The sequence below is a fragment of the Capsicum annuum genome, chromosome 10, assembly GCF_002878395.1.
Source record: "Capsicum annuum cultivar UCD-10X-F1 chromosome 10, UCD10Xv1.1, whole genome shotgun sequence".
Taxonomy (NCBI): Eukaryota; Viridiplantae; Streptophyta; class Magnoliopsida; order Solanales; family Solanaceae; genus Capsicum; species Capsicum annuum.
In genome coordinates, this window is record NC_061120.1 from 163,065,618 (window position 1) to 163,070,702 (window position 5,085).

Consider the following 5,085-nt stretch of genomic DNA (forward strand, 5'->3'; position numbering starts at 1 on the left):
AACACAATTAGTTTCTTTAAGGGAATGAGTAAACAAATAAGATATGTTAAAATTTTAACATCCTTACTTCAAAAAAGGCTCAACTTTCGGGCAATTCAGTAATACATACAAAGTTGCTGATTTGCGCTCCGTGGGAGTGAGCCAACGATGTATGGTCTTTTTATCCTTACAACCAGATTGATTGAAAATTGATATCAGCTGCAAATGAGGCTCATTCACATCGTCCTAATGACGATTCAGTCGGTTTCTTAAACAAGCAACTTCATCACGAAAGTAGTATGAACAAAATTAAGACGTTTTTCTTGCAAGATATGCCTCAACTATAGAGTCTTCTACCCTATGTTTGTTTTTGGGACCCCTTTTCAATTTTACAATTTCCATACACAATGTTAAACTTAGATGTTTACTATATTAAAAAAAGATACGTATGAATTTAAATATGTTGCAATTACTTACTGTTCGAATGGATACATCCACTTAGTTTGAACTGGACCGCCTAGCTGAGTTTCGTGCACAAGGTGAATGAGAAGATGTTCAATCACATCGAAGAACGCTGGCAGAAAAATCTTCCCAAACTTGTTGGTGATAACAACAATATTACTTTTCATTCGCGCCAGATTTTTTTTTTAATGTGGTGGTACATAAGTCTTTGAAGAACAAACTGATCTCTGCTATTGGTTTTCATATGTTTTCAGGTAAACCAATAAAAGCAATTGGAAGTAATTGTTCCATGAAAAAATGACAATCATGGCTTTTCATTCCATGTAAGATTCCTCGTGCCACATCAACCCTCTTTCCCAAATTTGAGGCATATCCATCGGGCATCTTCAAACTTTGAACCACTCACATATTTGACACTTTTGGACCAACTTGAATGTAAAACTAGCCTTGGGCTTAAGAACATTTCCATTGTGCCCCTTCTGTAAGTTTAATTCTCTATGTTTGCAATATTCTGATAAGTCAAATCTGGCCCTAGGATTATCCTTTGTTTTGCCAGTGACATCCATAACTGCGTTAAACAATTTGCCAAAATAGTTTTTCTCAGTATGCATGACATCAACATTATTTCTAAGTAAATTATCTGGCCAATATTCTAACTCCCAAAATATACTTTGCTTAGTCCAGTTATGTGAAACGTCATATCCATCAAGCCTGTACAATGATTCTTCACTGAATTTAGGCAAATCCTGAACTATCTCTCAGATGTCATGACCAGACAGCCTTGGAGGTGGATCATCATGTTCCCTTCTATTCCTTATAAATGCATTCTTGAGTCTCCTAAATTCATGATCAGGTGGCAAGAAACAACGATGACAATCAAACTATAACTTTTTCTTGTCATATCTTAATGTGAAAGATTTTGTTTTTTCCATACAATATGGACAAGCCAGCTTTCCAGCTATCATCCACCCAGACAACATTCTGTAAGCAGGAAAATCATTAACAGTACACATTAGATATGCACGCAGATTGAAATTCTGTTTAAGTGAGATGTCCTAAGTTTTAACCCCCTCATGCCATAAAATTTGAAGTTCATCGATCAAAGGTTGCAAGTAGACATCTATTCTACTTTTTGGATTACGCGGGCCAGGAATAACACAATTCAGAAATATATAGGGACTAGTCATTAATGTTTCAGGAGGAAGATTATACGGGGTGATAAATATAGGCCAACATGAATATGACGCAGCACTAACTGAAAAAGTATAGAAGTCATCCGCACATAATCCCAAACGAATATTTCGTGGCTCAGCTGCAAAATCTGGATAATTGCATTAAAATGCTTCCAAGCCTCTCCGTCAGATGGATGCCGCATAACACCAGTGAGCCTTTTATTTTTACTGTGACATCTCATATGAGGAGCTGGGCTGTTTGAACCATACAACCTCTTCAACCTTGGTATTAGAAGTAAATAATGCATCGCCTTAATAGCAATTTCATTTCCACTAGAACCACGCTTATATCGAGGGTGCTAACAAAACTTACAGGACTCAAGGTTAGCATCTTTCTTAAAGTATAACATGCAGTCATTTTCACAACAATCAATTCTAACCGAGGAGAGACCTAACTTTGACACCTATCTTTTTGCCTTATAGAAAGAATCAGGAACCTCCAAGACGGGCTCAACTAACTCTTTAATAAGGTCTATCATTAAGTCCATTCCTTCTTCAGCAATATTCTAGTCAGATTTAATACTTAATAATCTAACAGCAACAGACAAACGAGAGTTCGAACACCCATCAAACAAAGGATGACTAGCAGTATGCAACTGTCCATAGAATTTGCCCGCTTTACTATTAGGAACATCTACGACATTTTTCCAAAAGTCGCCCCCGTGTTACATCCCAAAATCATCGTGCACCATTTCTGTCATTGTAGTATCTTGATATTCATTATGCCCTGCAGACTTACTACTTTCTCCAGCAACAAAGTTAATTTGCCCAACATCACCATCAATAGCACGCAATCTTAAAAAGTCCTCGTGAAACCCCCTATAAAGATGTTCCTTCAGAACGTCTTCTTTTAAAAGATTTATCCTATCACATCTAACACAAGGACAATGAATAGCCCTAAAACGTGACCAAACATCAAGTGTCTTAGCATGTTCAACAAATCATCTGACACCTTCAACAAATTCCTCCCTAAGACCCATTCTATTTTCATTATTTCATTGATATATTCAGCTATAATCAGGTTCCATCTACACAATCAATCAAATTCAACTAATTAGATCAAGTTACAAAAAGTTCAGCAAGTGATGACTACTCTTTATCAAAACAAAAAATTCACCTTTAAAGTACCTACACTAAGTAAATTTCAACTCACTAAGTCATCACCAAAGTCACCAAACTAAACCATATTCAGAACAAAAAATTCACCTTTAAAGTACCTACACTTTATCAATATTTTCAAGTACCTAAACTTCAATATTTTCAACTCACTAAGTCACCTACCAAGTCACCAAACTAAACCACATTCAAAATAAAAATTTCACCTTTAAAGTACCTACACTTGGTAAATTTTAACTCACTAAGACACATACCAAGTCACCAAACTAAACCACATTCAAAATAAAAATTCATATTTCAAGTACCTAAACTTCAACATTTTCAACTCACTAAGTCATCACCCAAGTCACCAAACTAAACCACATTCAAAATATAAAAATTCATCTTTAAAGTACCTACACTTTATCAATTTCGAGTGACTAAGTCACCTACCAAGTCACCAAACTTAACTACATTTGAAACAAAAATTCACATTTCAAGTTCCTTAACTTTAACATTTTCAACTCACTAAGTCTTCACCCAAGTCACCAAACTAGACCACATTCATTTCAAAAATTAACCTTTAGAGTATCTACACTTTATCAATTTTAACTTAACTACATTAAAAAAAAAAATCACATTTCAAGTACCTAAACTTCAACATTTTCAACTCACTAAGTCATCACCAAAGTCACCAAACTAAACCACATTCAAAATAAAAAATTCACCTTTAAAGTAACTACACTTTATCAATTTCAAGTGACTAAGTCACCAAACTTAACTTCATAACAAAAATTCACATTTCAAGTACCTAAACTTTAACATTTTCAACTCACTAAGTCATCACCTTAGTCACCAAACTAAACCACATTTAAAACAAAAAATTAACCTTTAAAGTACTACACTTTATCAATTTCAAGTGACTAAGTCACCTACCAAGTCACCAAACTTAACTACATTCGAAATAAAAATTCACATTTCAAGTTCCTAAACTTCAACATTTTCAACTCACTAAGTCATTACCCAAGTCACCAAACTAAACCACATTCATTTCAAAAATTTATCTTTAAAGTACCTACATTTTATCAATTTCAAGTGACTAAGTCACCTACCAAGTCACCAAACTTAACTACATTCAAAACAAAAATTCACATTTCAAGTACCTGAACTTTAACATTTTCAACTCACTAAGTCATCACCCAAGTCCCCACTGTGTGGGAATACACTGGGTTTATTGTTGTTGTTGTTGTAAGTCATCACCTAAGTCACCAAACTAAACCACATTCAAAACAAAAAATTCACCTTTAAAATACCTACACTTTATCAATTTCAAGTGACTAAGTCACCTACCAAGTCACCAAACTTAACTACATTTGAAACAAAAATTCACATTTCAAGTACCTAAACTTCAACATTTTCAACTCACTAAGTCATCACCCAAGTCACCAAACTAAACCACATTCAAAATAAAAAATTCACCTTTAAAGTACCTACACTTTTTTCAATTTCAAGTGACTAAGTCACCTACCAAGTCACAAAATTTAACTACATTCAAAACAAAAATTGACATTTCAAGTTCCTAAACTTCAACATTTTCAACTCACTAAGTCATCACCCAAGTCACCAAACTAAACCACATTCATTTCAAAAATTCACCTTTAAAGTGTCTACACTTTATCAATTTCAAGTGACTAAGTCACCAATCTTAACTACATTCAAAATAAAACTTCACATTTCAAGTACCTAAAACTTCAACATTTTCAACTCACTAAGTCATCACCCAAGTCACCAAACTAAACTACATTCAAAACAAAAAATTCACCTTTAAAGTACCTACGCTTTATCAATTTCAAGTGACAAAGTCACCAAACATAACTACATTTGAAATAAAAATTCACATTTTAAGTACCTAAACTTCAACATTTTCAACTCACTAAGTCATCACCCAAGTCACCAAACTAAATCACATTCAAAACAAAAAATTAACATTTAAAGTACCTACACTTTGTCAATTTCAAGTGACTAAGTCACCTACCAAGTCACCAAACTTAACTACATTTGAAACAAAAATTCATATTTCAAGTTCCTAAACTTCAACATTTTCAACTCACTAAGTCATCACCCAAGTCACCAAACTAAACTACATTAAAAATAAAAAATTCACCTTTCTACACTTGATCAATTTCAAGTGACTAAGTCACCTACTAAGTTAGTACACTTATTCACTTTCAAGCAACATATTCATTTATAGTATAATAAGTCAAACAATTGAACAAGTGTAACAAAGTAAATATAAGTAGAGGCGTCGCATGTCCCT